The 17,778-nt window shown below is 39.8% G+C and overlaps 1 protein-coding gene across 3 annotated transcripts in view; it reads right to left on the minus strand.

Moving 5' to 3' along the window:
- LOC111149686 (neural EGFL like 1) overlaps positions 1–17,778 on the minus strand; it is an 836,166-nt gene that overhangs the window by 333,082 nt on the left and 485,306 nt on the right. The window lies entirely within an intron of this gene.

Here is a 17,778-nt window from a genome sequence, read left to right on the forward strand (position 1 = left end):
AAAATTCAAATAGATTTAAGTCCCAAAACAACATAAAACAAGAACTGAAATCCCAGCTAGAAACCTCCCCAAAATAACACTAACTGAAAAATACTAAACATTCAATAGTTTATAAAGGGTCCTGTTAGATAATGTAGCAATCAGTTGAAATATCATCGATCTTCATTAATTTTTATCCTAACTTTTCTAACTGAGACCCGGTAATGAGAAAGGTTGAATTCTACAAAGCAGGGCTGCTTTAGTCACCCGTGTGCAATTACAAGAGAACACACACGAGCATATGACTCTTGATGCAACACCTTGGATTTAAAAAAAAATTTTTTTTCTTTCAGCCTTAAGACCAACCCAAACGGGTCAGTGAGAAATGTGCATGGGTTAGCAAATAGGGAGAAAAGAAGATTTACGACGACTCACTTCTAGTCTGTGCTAATGTCATCTCCAGCACACTCGAGCAACAGTATAACCGCATGGATGTCAGATCAAATTTATAGACCTATGAAGCACCTAGTATATGCAGGTATGATACCAGAGGATGTGGGGCACACAAAAAGTCCAAGAGTATTGACTTCAACACCCACGTTTTCAATCCCTTACTTAAATTCATTTAATAACTATTAGGGAGTGTACTGGGAATACGAAGGTGAGTAGATATGGTCTCAGCTCACGTGAACATTTTAACAGAAGCCACCAGACGTCAATACGCAGCTAAGCAGAACACAAGAGAGAAGCAATGAGGGCTGTAAGTAGGTGACCTTGTATCTTACCAGACAAACAGAATATATTTTAGAATGAACTGGGACTCTGCTAATAATCACACTGGAATAACAGGCATGACTCAGAATAACCCACACAAGGCGGCACGTGTGGCGATGCTAGATAGGAGGAATCAAGATAAACTGAAGTAAGAGTCCCTGGCGGGGGGAGCAATTTCTGTTGAAAGGGAGAGTCTTCCTGCAAAAGATAGTATTTGGGGGCGCCTGGGTGGGTCATTCATTAAGCGACTGCGTTCAGCTCAGGTCATGATCCCAGAGTCCTAGAATCGAGCCCCGCATCAGGCCCTCTGCTCAACGGGAAGCCTGCTTCTCCCTCTCCCACTCCCCCTGCTTGTGTTCCCTCTCTCGCTGTGTCTCTCTCTGTCAAATAAATACATAAAATTTTTTAAAAAATAAGAAAGGTAGTATTTGAACTGGTCTTTTAAAAACGGTCATGGTTTTCTCAGTCAGAATTGTCCATGAAGGGCATAACAGGTGAAAGCAAGGTATGGTTTTATGCAACATCCCAAACGTCTGGTCCACTCTCACCTACCTTGTCTTCCACCGCCCAACCCCCGCCAAGCTTTGCTGAGGTCTAAGTGACAAAACTGTAAGTTATTCAAAGTGTTCAATGTGATGATTTCTTAAATGCATACATCATGAAACACCTTCCCTCATCAAGTTAATTATCACATCCATTCTACCTGGTCTTCTAATTATTTTTGAAGGAAACCGTCTTCTCTGCTGAGGTGGTGCCATCACTGGCCTGCAAAGGTAGTTCATTCCTACCTCTCTCCAGTTTGCCATTTTGTTTCTGTGGCTCAATACAGAGTCTCCCAATGTAGCTGCATTATCTGTGCCCCTGCCCGGCTTCAAACACCACTTCATGCCCATCCTCTTGCCATAAAAGCCATATCTGCTCTCCATACCACATAAATTTACCATCTTGGAACTATTACCAAATCTGGTCTTTGGAGGCACTCACATACATGGTGATGTTTGTGATTTTTATCATTAATGTTTTACCTGAGTAACTTTGAAGAGAGACACTGTAGCATATTTTATACAACCTTCTCTTAGCTTATCATTACTTCACATAATGGTCCTGAGCCTACAGAGTGCCAAGCATTGAGCTAAATGTTATACATACATCATTTAATTCTCCTATCAATCATATGAAGATGGCTCATTTTACAATAAAGGAGCTGAAATAAAGAGACATTCAAAAATCTGTCTTATGTCACAAAACCAGTAAGTACAGGAACTCAGAATTAGGACACTGGGCACCAGAATGACTATATCACTGAGCAGTTAGAAGCAAATCTGGATATGGTTGAAGTTACACCAAGTCATATGGAAGGGATTCCATAAAGCCAGAAAGGAAGGAGGTCTTCTGCTAAACTAGCCTCAAATTCCCACTGAAGATCTGACTTATCTTGGACAGAAAGAACCGTAGAAGAAATAATCTCTGAAAACATCAAATTCCCTTCCAGCGGTTGGAGATGCTGTCAAAGGCGCAGGACAAACACTTGGAGAGGAGGCGTGACAAAACAGTTGGGAGCACAGACTCCAAAACCATGTAGCCTGGGTTAGAGGACCCTGATTTTGCCACTTACTAGCTATGTGAACTTAAGTGATGGAGACAATCAGTGTCTTAGTTTCCTAAGGTGTAAAATGTGGATAATAACAGAACCTATCTCCTGAGGTTGTTGTGAGGATTGTATTAGCTAATATAGGTAAAAGGCTTAGAGCACAATGCAACTAGTATATGCTCCATAAATGTACACTATTTTATTATTGTTATTACTATTACCCTCACTACAGCAATTATTTGTCAGCAGACTTAATTGTTGGATAGTATTTAAAATTGGTTAAGGAAACATCCTCTTTCCTTTATAGGCTGGTAGTTCAGGCAGAAAGGCAATGAACAGACAGGATTTTGAAGACGATTAAATAAACAATGAATTTTGGAACACTGAAAAAAATTAAATTAAATTAAATTTAAAAAATAAAATAAAAAATAAATTAAATAAAAGAAGAATAGCTCTTTGAAGACCCAAATAAGTATTTGCTTACATTCACTTATGGTCCCCAAGAAACAAGACTATAGATTGGGAAGGTGAAGGATGTTATGTTTGTAATTGTTGATGTATGACCTGAGTTTGATTACAGTATATTTGGAGTATCCACCCTCTTGGAAAAAAGAATAATGATTGTGGTGGAAGGCTGTTTCTCCACTGACGATGATAATTATTGGTATGCTGGCTAATATTTATTGAGCACTCATGAAGCACTGCCATTATCCCATAGGTCTTTTCTCCTCCTCCTCTTCCTCCTTTTCCTTCCACAGAAGGGCTCAGAAAGACTCTGATCTACCTCTGTAACACTGCAATCAAATGTAATCAAAAGCCATTATCCATTAACATCTTATTTTCCTTAATGGACTAATCAGGACCCAAAGAAGACACTGAAATGGTCACTCCAGCTGCAAATGTTCCAGGTCTGTGGTCTGGCTGGCTTGCGGCTTTTCCTTGTCCAAAGTAGTCTCTTATCTATTTTACAAAATTGTGAAAAAAACCCCACTGGAAGATGCCAACTCATCTCACCAATCACATTTCATAGATGAGGAAACTGGGGTCTGAAGTGCCCAAGAGGTATAAGTACATAGATAATAAGTTGTATGTCTGGAACTCAAACTCCCCTCCAGCTCATCTCTTTTCCTCCATTCTTTCCAAAACTCCTCTTTACGGTATGATCCAAAGGAGTTTCTAAAGTGTTGGCCACAGTGACAGTATGTTTTTATTTTTTAAAGGAAAATAGTCACAGATTTAAAGGAAGCTGCAAAGATAGTACAAGAAGTCCCATTACATACACTTCATCCAGCTGACCCCAAGAGTGCTGTTGTATATAGCTGTAGTAGAATGTGGAAGCCAGAAAACAGACATGGGTATATTATTGTTAGTAGTCTATGAAAGTCTTATTCAGCTTATACCAGTTTTTAAAATCTACAACTATTCTGAGGGGTGTGTATGTGTATGTAAGTGTATAGTTGTAAGCAGTATTATCCTGTGTATAAATTCAGGTAACCACTGCCACAATCAAGCTATTTTTTCTTTGTTTACACCTACTTACCACTTCCCAACATCCACCTATACCCAGTCCCTGTCCCTTGTCAGCTACTTATATGTTCTCATCTCTATAGATTTGCCATTTAGAGAGTGTTGTATAAATAGAATTAAACATAAAGTCAATTTTGAGATTAACTTTTCTCACTAGACAAAATGCCCTTGAATTCCATTCAGGTTGTTGTACGTGTCCATAGTCCATTTCTACTTGTTAGGGAGAAGTATTCCACTGTAAAAATGCATCAGTTTGTTCAACATATACACATTAAGGGACATTTGGATTGTCTCCTGTATTTTGCTACTAAGAATAAGTTTCCATGAACATCTGGATGCAGATTTTTATGTGAACATATATTTTCATGACTTTATTATTTGATTTCTTTCATTAGTATTTTGTAATTTTCAGCAGATCCTATACATGCTTCATTAGCTTTATAACTAGTATTCATCTTACCTTGGAACCACTGTATATAATATTATTCTTTTAATTTTGGTTTCTACATGTTGGTTGCTAGCATATAAGAATATAATTGATTTTTGTGTGTTGATATCATAGCTTGTGACATTGCAGAAATCATTCTATATTTCTTATAGATTCCTCACAATTTTCTACATATACAATCATGTCATCTATAAATAGAAATAGTTTAATTTCTTTCTTTCTGACCTCTATGCTTTTTATTTCCTTTTGTTCCCTTATCGTGTGGATTTCCAGAACTATGTTGCACAAAAGCAGTGAGAGTGAACATCATTGATTTATTATTAATCTAAGTGAGAAAGCATTCAGTCTCTCCTTATTAAATATAATGGTAGTTATATCTCAAAATACCTTGTCAGTACACGGCAGAGGTTCAGCTCCTTGGGGAGCTCTACTAACAATGAAGTTGGGAAAGAGTAGTGGCTATTGACCTTACCTTCCAGTGCTTTGTTCAGTCTCCAAGCTGCTGGATGGAGTGGAGGCCATGTCCACGCTCAACTCCACTGACATTACTATAGGGAGGGAATCAGCAGGTTCCCATTGACAGATGGCTCAAGTAGAGTGTATATTTTCAAAAAGGTTTTCTGTTTGGTCTGTTAATCCCCCTTTTCCCTAGAATAAGTAGAGTTGGCTTTTCTTGGAGCTGTTATAATATGTGCCTATTGCTGGCTTTGGGCTGCAGTCTTCTTCAGCTCCTCAACTAAGACATATGAGATGCACAAATAAAATGGGGAACTTACTCCTTGTGGCTCCTCAAGTCCCAAAGTTTTCAGGTAGTTTACTTTCCTTTCACCTTTCAGAGTCTTCCTGACTATCTGCTGTGTTACGTCTAAGGGTTTTCTTTTTGTTGTAGGAGAAAAGGCCTGGGAAAAATGGGGCTAGTCCGTCTTGATCAGAATCGAAAGTCTTCCATATATTTAATTTCTAAGAAATTAGTCACTTTCCTTCTCTGCTTCTTTTCTACACAGCATTAATAATTGGGATTTTTCATAAGTAACACTCATTGAGCATACTATGAGCTGGACTCTGCTCTAATGTGTTATAGCATTCATATGACTTAAGAATTATTATCATCTCTATTTTCTATATGAAGAAATAGGAACAGAGAGGTTATGACCCGAGGTTATAAGGAAGTAGATTCAAGCCAAGGCAGTCACTGTGAAACCAGGACAGAAGAATCAGAGACATGTTATTGTTAGTCATTCTTGAAACCCCTTTCTCCCTTAATCCCTTATAACAAATCCATCACCAAGTCTTGATTTTTCTAAGTATCTCTCAAATTCATTCCTATATCCCAATTTCCATTGCCATCACCCTCATCCAAACAACTGTTATCTCACCCACAGCTAAGCTGCTATCATTAACTTAAGTGTTGTTGCTTCTTAATGGATCTTCCCCACATTCAGTATTGCCCCCTTTAAATTTATTCTTCCTACTACATTTAGCGCAATCTATCAGGAATTGGAATCTGATCGTCTTGCCGTCCCTGCTAAAATCTTCCATCCTTTTACTTCCTTTGATCTCAACTTTTACTGCCTTTGATCTCAAAATGTGGATATTGTTACTATGTCCTCCTGGTCCCCTCGCCGTTTCACCTCCACCTAACTGCCTAGCAACAGGTTGCTTCATTTTCATGCCTGCTCTGCTCAACCACGCTGCCTTTACTTCCTTCCCTCAGGTCGGGTACTTTCACATGTCCTTCCCTCTCAGCCTAGTTCATGCTTGCTCATCCCTGTTCTGTCAACTCGGTCCTCACATCCTCAGTAAAGAACACCTGATTTCCTTGGTGTGTAAGTTTCCCCTGAAACCTACTCATACAACACTCAGCCCTTCTCCTTCAAAGGGGTAACCAGTTACAGTTCTACATTAATTAGCGTATTGGTATTTTTACTAATACCTGCCTTTTTTACTATCGCATAAATTGCTTGGGGATGTATCTCAAATTTATCTTTCTTTACTTTAGATCCAGCCCTTAGCAGAACTTCTGAAACTTAGTCGGTGCCTAATATTTAAAAAAGGAAGGAAGGGAGAAAAGGAGCGAGGGAGAAGAGGGAGGGAAAAAAAAAGGTAGACAAAGAGTATGATTGCCTTTAGAATCAAAAGTTGTAGAGGGGCGCCTGGGTGGATCAGTGGGTTAAGCCTCTGCCTTCCACTCAGGTCATGATCTCAGGGTTCTGGGATTGAGTCCCGCATCGGGCTCTCTGCTAGGCAGGGAGCCTGCTTCCTCCTCTCTCTCTCTCTCTGCTTGCCTCTCTGCTTACTTGTGGTCTCTTTCTCTCAAATAAATAAAATCTTTAAAAAAAAAAAAAGTTGTAGAGAGGTCAAGGAGAAATTAGACTAAGAAAAACATAATTGAATCAGACAGGTGAGGGAAACTTTGAAGAGCTCAAAAATGAAATACAGCTCGTACTGATGTGTTGATGTATTTATCACAGAGGCTTTGTGGGAGGAGGAGACAGTGATGTGGTTTCAGGAGCTCTCTCTTTTTTTTTTTATTAAATTTTATTTTTTATAAACATGTAATATATTTTTATCCCCAGGGGTACAGGTCTGTGAATCGCCAGGTTTACACACTTCACAGCACTCACCATAGCACATACCCTCCCCAATGTCCATAATCCCACCCCCCCAACCCCCCTCCCCCCATTAACCCTCAGTTTGTTTTGTGAGATTAAGAGTCACTTATGGTTTGTCTCCCTCCCAATCCCATCTTGTTTCATTTACTCTTCTCCTACCCCCTTAACCCCCCATGTTGCATCTCCTCTCCCTCATATCAGGGAGATCATATGATAGTTGTCTTTCTCCGATTGACTTATTTCGCTAAGCATGATACCCTCTAGTTCCATCCACGTCATCGCAAATGGCAAGATTTCATTTCTTTTGATGGCTGCATAGTATTCCATTGTGTATATATACCACATCTTCTTTATCCATTCGTCTGTTGATGGACATCTAGGTTCTTTCCATAGTTTGGCTATTGTAGACATTGCTGCTATAAACATTCGGGTGCACGTGCCCCTTCGGATCACTACGTTTGTATCTTTAGGGTAAATACCCAGCAGTGCAATTGCTGGGTCATAGGGTAGTTCTATTTTCAACATTTTGAGGAACCTCCATGCTGTTTTCCAGAGTGGTTGCACCAGCTTGCATTCCCACCAACAGTGTAGGAGGGTTCCCCTTTCTCCGCATCCTCGCCAGCTCAGGAGCTCTCTTTGAAGCAGGCCATTTCTTTCATAAAGAATTGCTAAGGATTCTGAGATAACCTAAGCCTTGTAAGAAAATATCCACAAATCATTTATCTGACAAGTGACTTGATTCAAGCACATACAACTCAACAAAAAGATATCCCTCTCAGAAAATGGAAAAAATATTTAAAGAGACATTTCTCCAAAGAAGATACACAAATGGGTAATAAGCACGCGAAAAGATGCTCAGAATCATTAGAAATTATGAACATCCAATGCAAAAAACACAGTGAGATACCATTTCACACATGCTAGAATCAAAAACACAGACAAGTGATGATAAGAATGTCGGGAAATTGAATCCCTTCTACATCGCTATCGGGAGTCTAAAACATTTCAGCCACTTTGGAAATGACTTTGGTAGCTCTGCACACTATTAAACATAGGGCTACCACATGTTCCAGCAATTTTACTCTAAGGTATATATCCAAGAGAAATGAAAACATTTGCCCACACAAATAGTTGCAGAGAAATATTCATATAAATATTATTCATAATAGCCAGACAGTGGAAACAACTCACGTATTTATCAACTGATGAATCCATAAAGAGAATGTGGTACATCCGTACAATACTATTTTTGCATGTTATTTTATATTTTATATTATTCAGTAATAAAAGAGTGCTACTGCTATGTGCTACAACATGTACCATGTATGAACCTCAAAAACATTTTGCTAAGTGAAAGAAATAAGTCATAGGAGACTGTGTGTTGTATAATCTCATTTACATGAAATGTCCACAACAGGCAAATCTATAGAGACAGAAAACAGATGAGTGGTTATCTAGGACTAAGCTTGAGAATATGGAGAATAATAGTGAATGGGCACCAGTTTTCTTCTTGGGATGGTAACAATGTTCTAAAATCAGATATAATAATGGTTGTGCATTCAAAATATACTTAAAACCCCTGAATTGTACACATTAAGGAGGTAAACTTTATGCTATTAAAACTGTTTTTCAATAAAGTTTTTAAAAATTATTAACACTTATCTCACTATCCATGCTCTAGGATAAGGACGTAAAGACTCATCAGAAATCATTCTCAGATGAAATGTTCTTTTGCAAATGGGTATAAGGAATGTTAATTATTTTGCTAACATCCTAGGAATATGCCATATGACCTTAACTGAAAATACTACTTATTTTACAGTAATATTTTGGGGAGAAGGAGAAAGTAATTATGTGTGAAATGTATGCATCAATTACGAGATGATCCTTACTTTCCTAAATGTGAAAACTGATCTATGCTTTGGGCGCAAGGACGTATGTTACTTACAATCTAAAATGGTGCTTGAATTGCTTGAATTCGAGAAACATCTTTCAAACTCAAAATAAATACATCTCAAAGCTCCCCATTTGCTGGAATGGACAGTGAATCTCATTCATCATTCCGTTACTTTCCACTCCTACTTTGTACTTAGCAGGAATGCACTATGGTTCTCAGGATTGTAGACAAAAGTTCATGAGGAGACTGAGTTTTACACTGGTTATTACCATAACCCATAAAAAGGCAGCTCAAAGTCCTGCTGACTCCCTGCTGATTCCCTGCTAAGTTCATGCCAGTCCCTGCTAAGTTCATGCTAAGATCTTCACCAAGAGCGGGTATCCTAATATCACGGACCCGAGTCTTTACTACACCACAAATCCATCCTCCTCAGTGGAACTGGTCCCATTCTGGGAGACACCCCTTTAAGAACTTACAGGTCTCCATCTTCTGGCTCCTGAGTGTAGCAACTTTAACTCAGTCCCTTTTGACCTCTTCATATACCAAACCCCATAATCCCAGCTGATTCTACCATAATTCGGTCTTTTCGAAAATATGTATTAACTCTGTCCATAGGCAAAGAGGCAATGGGTCTCCAGAACCAGCAGCTATCCTTCACTCAAAGCCCTGAGTAGGGTTATGAGCAGAACAGGCATGTGGATTACAGAGAAAAGGTGGGAATGAGTAGAAACTAGTTCCCATCCTTTTCAATTTTCCCACAGCAGTAAGAAACAAAACACAAAGTAGAAATTCAGTCAAGTGCTTTTCTTTTTTTTTTTTTCAAGTGCTTTTCTACTTGGATATGTAGTATTATATATTAAATATGGTAGGTTATATACAATGCATGTTAATCATTTATATATATTTGGTACATAGGAAGTATATAAAATGTATGTTAAACTATTACCAGTGGTTTAGTACTCAGGGGAGGGTGAATAGAGGATAAATACGAGATATTTAAACTATTTATTTTAGTCACTTCTGAATTTTTCTTTTACAAAAAACATATATCTTTTATTACAAATCAACAGGTTTTTTTTTAATGAATGAATAAAATGGTTTCAGATTTATCCACGTTTGTACAGAAAAAGCAAAGCTTTGGAGGCTGATCAATCTACATGCAAATCCCAGCACTGGATGGAAATCCTAGAGAGACCGGGTCTGCTGTCCATGATCCAGTTTCTGTGTGAACAACATGTGGACAATACCAAAACTAAAGAGTAGAAAACTTGGCTTATTCTCTGTTTCCTCAGTCTGAACAGACTTTCCTACAGAAGAGATGTTCAAAAAATGTTTATATAATGAACACTCATGAAAATAAACTTTGCAAACCACTCGATATCATTTTGGGGCACATAGGAAGTGCTCCAAAAATGGCAGAGACCATGACCACCATCAGGAACACCATCAACATCACCACAGTGCAATGCTGGCCTGCATTTTCCATGAATCCTTCCTCAGTAATTATGGGAGGATTTTACTAGGAGCTTTGTTACTCTCCTCGATGCCCCAGAGGCCCTGGGTCCAAGCCCAGTTTTGTCATTTGCTCACTCTGGGATCTAAGCGAATGTACTTAATGTCCCTGAGCCTCAGTGTCATCACCCAAAAATGGAAACAATAAGACACATCACGCAGAGCTGTTGGAAAGATTAGCTGAGAAAGCATGGAAAAAGTGTCTAGCAGCACACCAACCAAGTAATACGTATTCAGTAAACGTTAATTTTGCTCCACAGGAATAATTTAGAAATGCATCATTAAACTACAAAACTGATGAAGAACTGAACTGTGGTCCAGTGTTTCTGGGCTTCTTTGAAAACACCTTGTCCAAAAGAAATAGCCAACATGAGAATGAAACAAGCAAAACTGTTGTTTGACTTTGGTTTTATGTAATGGTCATATAAGCATCCTGGAAGTGACCTTTTTTCTTTTTTTTTTCTTTTCTTTTATTTTCTCTTTTTTTTTTTTTCTGAGGCCCTCTGACTCTCCACTGTGAAGAGGATGGCTTGTGAATTTTTTTGATTCTACAACTATCCGAAGGAACTCTGAAGAAAACCGTCTAAATGTAAAACACAGCAGGAAAAATAGTGCTGTATTAATGTTTCTCTTTATCACAGAAGTATGCCTGTTCCTTCCAGGAGGCTGGGTATGAATATGTTTTCTTTCTCTTTCTGAAGCAAGGGGATAGTACAAAAAAACAAAACAAACTGGATCAAGAAAGACTCTTTTCCTCCCTTTTAATCAGTGACTGTGACTCCTTGTCAGGTACTTTGGAGGTCTCATTTGACTTACCAGGTCCCCAAGAAAGAGAGGCTGGAATCAAAGGAAACACCAGAACCTTGAAAAATGTGCTAGTCCTAGTCCCCTGCTTTCCAACATGCTTCTTTCATTTCTACTGAATTCGTCCTCCATACCCCATTGCTGGGGTGCTGGGGGATTGACACAGGATTTCTGCACATGTAATTAGTTAAGGTGAGGGCATATGCCATTAAGTGAGCCCTAAATTCAATGACTGGTGCCCTTACAAGAAGAGGAGACACATCAGAAAGGAAGGAAGAAGTTCATGCAAAGACAGAGAAAGAGATTAGAATTATGCAACCACAAGTCAAGGAATACCAGGAGTTATCAGAATCTCCCCTAGAGCCTGTGGAGACAGCCTGACCTTAACTGACTCCTTGATTCTGGATTCTGACTTCCAAAATCCTAAGAAAAGAATTCTGTTGTTTTAAGCCATCCAGTGGGTGGCACTTTGTTACAGCAATGCTAGAAAACTAATATACCAACATTGCATAGAATTTTTCACACCCTAAGTTGCTGAGAGGACACTGAGTAGCCAAGTCCTCCTGATGTCCTTCATGGTTTTCTGGAAAAGAGACACCAGAGAATCAAGGGAAAGGGTACGTACAAGTCTGTAATGAAATCATCTGACCGTGCTTCAGTTGGGTAAATGGAAGAATGAGGGGCAGACATACTGAGTCTGAACCACAGGCCCCCACAGGCAGGTGATCCAAGATACCAGTCATCTTCTTAGCCCTTCTGAGACTCAATTTATCCATCGTTAAAGCAGACATTATACTACCTGCCTGGCTGAGGAACAATATTAAGAAAAATATGATCAGAAATGTTTGCTCAGGGCCCACTATATAGCAGATACTGAGCAACTGTTAGCTTTAAAAAAAATTAACTAGCCTGGAACTATGAAAATAATAATATTTAAAAATTTTTGTTAGGCCAACTATCAAGGAAATGCCACCTGGAAATATTAAAGTACATATTCATTGAGACGGAAAGAGGCTTACAGTAGGTCTCCGCCAAGTCGGCTCTCTGATGAGTATTCCTAGGAATCTGTATTAACAAGAAAATCTCTGGAGCATAGGAAGACCCGGGGCTTTATCCGCCTCCTTGCCCACACTGGGGTACACGTTCTGCATCACACAGTAAATGGTAGACTTCTTTCTTCTTAGTTGCTGGCAGAGTCAACTCGCCATAAAGGATGTAATGTCAGATACTTCCCCACTTCCCTCTACAGTGCTGGGGGCCCAATGGGTACAGGTAAGTATGCTGGCTGGTTTCTATGATCGATTTCCTCTCTGAGTACAGAGGAAGACTAAAAAGAAGGAAAAGAGAGTATGGAAAAGGAAGAGAAATAGATCATGCAACCTTTGTGGTCCTCTCTCTGTCCTTGGTTGCCTTTTTTCCCCTCCAGATCAGACGCTCAATAATAGATGTAAAAAGCAGCTCTCTTTAACAGTAAGTAATTATTTCGGACCACTTAAGTGGTAGGCACAGATTACAAAGGCAGAGACACACCCTGGTCCTGCCTTCCTAAAGCCTACAAGCTAAAGACAAAGCAGGTTCTTCGGATCACAGACAACATGTGCTAGATTTGGAATACACAAAAGCAGAACATAATCCAGGCAAGAGTCAGGGAAGCCTTCCTGAAGGAAGTGACATATAAAAGACTGAACAGGAATTAGCCAGGCACATGAGGCTGGGGGTCAACACTGAAAAGATATAGAAACAAAAAAAACACAGTCCAAGCTCCAAAGCAACACCAGAACTCACTCAGTGAGTCATTACAGCAAGGTGATAGGTCCACAAAAACTGCTTATTGAACACTAAGATGGAAATTTAACCCTGTTTATAGACATAATGTGTCCGCGGTAGGACAGTATTGCTTTCCAAAGAAAGATGAAACTGATGTGTCTCTCCTTCGGTGATCGACTTCCAGCATGCACAGGTAGTGTGAAATACCATTTTATTCTATGTCTATGGAAGAATTTCCAAGAATGTCCAAAATGTGCTATTTGCAAGGTAACCCCACTATTCCCCAACAAGAGGTCCAGTCTAATTACCCACCTTTTTAACCTGGATTGCCCTTAAAAACATGTATATACCCAAGGGAATGTAGCATAAAGTATGTAATGTGATTTCCAAGGCTAAGTCAGATGTCTGTCAGTTTCTGGAATGCTTGATGTCTGGATGCCCCACCTCAAGAGATTATCTCTTAGAACCCAATTGCTATGCTGTGAAAAGCTGAAGACACATGGCCAGACATGTGTACACTGTCCAGTCAATGGACCCAGCTGAGCTCAGACTTCAAGGAGCATCAACCTAAGCACCAGATATGTGAGGAAAGAAGCCATCAGATGATTCCATTTCTTAGGTGTCTAAGCCTCTCCAGCCACTGATGCCTTCCCCGCCAAGGCCCAGATATCAAGGAAACACAAGCCACCTCTATTGGGCCCTGTTTGGATTATTGACCCACAGAATTTACGAGCATAGTAAAATAGCGGTTGTTTTACACCAAGTCTGAGGTAGCCATTTATACGGCAATAGGTAACAAGGACAGTCTCCTTAGCTCTGTACCCAGGGCATGATATGAAACAGGAGTTGAAGGAGATTTTGTGGAACTGGGCTGAAATGGAGGCAAAGCCCATGAAAAGACTGTTTCCTCCTCTGAAATTGACTTCCATCCTCAAAGTGAGCTATACGAATAAATGACTTCCTGTTAGTTGTTGCACACGGTCTTTACTCTGCAAAGTCTTCAGTTACCACTTAGCATAGATGGACCCAAAATGAACCCAAAGAAGCACAGTTCTGCAGCAATCAAAATACATTTTCATCAAGATCAACTAAATGATGGCCCTGGGCTCATCAATGCATATGTGGATAGCACTGTTGAAACCTGTCACTACATTCTACATTCATTTTCTCAGGTTAATGATGCCTAAGAATGTATGAATATAAGAGGAGGAAGAAAAATCAAACCAACAAAACCAAGAGGTTTTCCTGGAGAATTTACAAGAGGACAGAAGCACAGACAAAGGTCAGAGACAACGTTTTAGCTTCCCTAGAGGAGGGAAAAGGCAGTAATTGGAAATCTGAGCTCTGGATGCACATAATATCAAGTTAAAGTCTCAGCTTTGCTATTTAACGACTGTGTGATATGTGGTTTCTCACACTCCTTTCCTTTAGTAAAAAAGGCTGGATAAAGATTAAATAAGACGTATGGGATGTTATTCTAATATTTATCACACATCTGCTATGCGTTTGTACTATTCTGAGCACAGAAAACAAAATGGTGAACAAAGATAATTTCCCTGGCATGTGGAGATCACATTCTAGTGGGGGAGACAACCCACAAATAAATACACAAGAAATATGCATTAATTTGGGATGGTGATAATTAATATGAGGAAAAATAAAGCAGAATGAGGGAATGATAGATATTAAATTAGATAGGTTTCTCTAAGGACACGTGAATGAAGGAGTAAGCCATTCAACAATCCTGGGCAAGAGCACTCCAGGCAGAGAGAAAACCAATATCAAGAGTGCAGAGAGGGAAAGGAGGGCCAGGAGGCTGGGGCAGCAGGAGGGAAGTGAGGCAGTGGGATGATGGTAGGGAAATCAGGTCTTCCAAGTAACTATGGGTCTAATCAGGTAGGTCTTTTTAAGCTATAAGGAGCGTATCCTAAGTGTGGTAGAAGCCCTTGGTGAGTTTCCATCACCCTCTACATGAATAGCTTAGAACAGCACTTGGTGTGTTATAGCATAAGCTCATTAAGTAGCTATTTTGTCAAGTTATTGTGGACTAATGTCAAGCAGGACAGCAGAAGCACATTCACCTGCAGCAGCACTCAGTCACATCCCCCACTCGATGCAAGGGATGAGGTCAGAGAGCGTAAGACCTCCAGGCTCCAAGTGGAGCCGACCGTTCCGGTCAAACATGCAGGATGTAGCAACAAGGAAAAGAAACAAAGCCTGAACGGATGTCAGGCATTCTGCTCTCACACAGACTACATGACTCTGCTCTTCGTGAAAATCCAAGTTGTGCAGGAAAATAGGATGATTTGCTTGTGACTGCATTGCTGAACACACAGAGAGCTAGCTGACGTTAGGACACACCTTGTCTCTGTCCTTGACCTGAGGACCTAGTCCTTCACTGTGCACTATGGCATCCACGAGCCACAAGTGGCTATCGAGCCCTTGAAATACAGCTAGTCTGGATTGAGATGTGTTCTAACTGTTAACATACACACCAGACTTCAGGACGTAATCCCATAAATAAGAATGCAAAACATCTCAATAATTTTCTATCAATTACACAGTGAAGCAGTAACATTTTGGACATATTGCATTAAATAAAAAATGTTAAATTTTATTTCACTTGTTTCATATTGTTTTCCTAATGTGGCTACCAGAATATTGCAAATTATGCATGTGGCCAGCATTATACGTCAACTGGACACCTATGTGTGAGGTGCTCCCTACATATGGACAGGAAATAAAGGAAGAGGAAGAGCTCTAAGAAGATTTCTGCATTCTTAACCAGGGATGACAAACAGAGTTTATTTTGAAAGCCAGGTCTGATCATATGACTGTGGTTGCCAGGAGAGCTATCTGAGAAAGCACTCAAGCTCCCAGCTCACTGAGAAGATTTCTGGGGTTAATTTATAATATTTGCCATGGACACAGGAGGGGAATGTGACAGCCCATGGAAAATGCAATGATTATTTCTTGTATGAGAATCATCAATAATTTGAGACTGCATTTTACACTGGGTATGTTCTAAACATTCACTGTTGCTGGATACTCCTCATCCACGATTTAATTCTCTTTTTCATAACATTAAAAGACAGTAATTACCATTCCTGTGTTACCTACCTGAAAAATGATATTCAGAGAGTTAGTTACCTATGCTATTTCTTAAAAAGTTCAAGATTTGACCCTAGGACAGCCTCTCTCCAAAGCTCACGCTCTGAACACAACTTGCCAGGACCAGGCACTGCCTTCTGACACTAGAACCTGGGATGGTGGGTTGCCAGCATGGATCTCTGCATTCTACTTCCTCCCTAAAGGAGGCTCTACAGCCTCCCAGGCTGGTGCCTGACGTATTCATCAGTGTGCACCTGTGCTGACCCACAGTTTGGATATAATGTCATCAGCAGAGTATGCTCTCAAGCCGTTTCTCAACCTTAGATGAGTATGGAGCAGTACCTCTCAAAACTCGGCATGCTTCAGAATACGGAGGGCTTCTTAAAACACAGATTGCTGAATCCTACCCCTAAAATGTTTCTGATTCAGTTGGTTTTCAGTTGCCCGAGCATTTGGATCTCCAAAATGTTCCCAAGTGATGCTGATACCACTGGTTCAGGAACCACACTTACAGAATTTTAGGTCTGATCCAACTTCCAGATCTTCTTGGCCACACATCACATTAATACATCTGGGGGAATTCTTAAAATGAACCAACGCCCAACTATCAGGGAGACCAACTGAATTAGAATTGTTATTGTGGGGTTCAGGCATAGTATTTTTTAAACGTCCCCAAGGATAAACATGAAGGTTGAGAACCACTGAGCTATCCGCTCTTCCCGTTTAATGCTAGTTTCTAGTTACTCCAAAGGATAATGTTGGGAAAAGATAACCAAGACCCTTCTAGTCAAGGAGCCAAGCTTTACTGATTTGCTGCAGGTGGGTCCAACATCAGGGCTGAGCTCCAGCCTGGGGGTTAACAGGTGGCTGCTAGCAGGTCCAGAGGCCATGGGTAAGTACAGCAGCAGGAGACAGAGCCCCTAGAAATGCCGCCCAGGAAACTGACAGTCTGTCCTACAGACACATTTTAATAGTGATTAAAGGTCAATAAGTATTTGGTCTCTGTCCTTTGCTTCATAGCTGGAGAACCCTCCAATGTAAAATGCTGACATTATAACTATCATCTGGCTCAACAGGAATGAAATTAGACAGAATGGGAATGATCCACACCTGTGAGGCTCCCCAAAGAGGAACCCTAGTGCAGCTAGCATCTAATCCTGTAAAGTATACAAAGCTAAGAATTTCAAGTATAAACATAATGAGATTTTTTTTTCATAAAACTAGGACAAATCCTTAGAATCTAAAAATCTGATACTGACTTCTCCCTTTGTAGTGCCAAAAGTGAAAGTAGCAGTCTCTAAAACCTTTCCTTTAATCCCTGTCACTCAAAATATATATATATATATATATATAAAATCAGGAACATCAAATGAAATGACTTCTTATCTATGAACTTTTCTGGTGTTTGATAACTTTACAGAAAACACAACTCAAAACGACCCAGCATCTCCTGGACACAGAGTTCCTCCAACACTTCTGTTACAGATTTAGTCACAGGAGGATTATTTTTCCTCTCGAAAGACACTTTCCCTTCTTTTTAAAATGCTCTTTTTTGGCTTGTGGCTATGCCAAACATGCTGAGTAGCTGTAAAATGCAAACACATTTTCAAATATTTATTGACTTGATCTTTCAAGACTTCTGTAACAAAATGCCTTTATGCCCCTCTCTCTGCAGTGTGTGTATTCAGACCCACTCCTTGAAAAGTTCTTGAAAAATTACCCTATTCCCACCCCTTTGTCATATAATAGCAAGAGA

The sequence above is a fragment of the Enhydra lutris genome, unplaced genomic scaffold (assembly GCF_002288905.1).
Source record: "Enhydra lutris kenyoni isolate GAN:26980312 unplaced genomic scaffold, ASM228890v2 scaffoldscaffold22, whole genome shotgun sequence".
Lineage (NCBI taxonomy): Eukaryota > Metazoa > Chordata > Mammalia > Carnivora > Mustelidae > Enhydra > Enhydra lutris.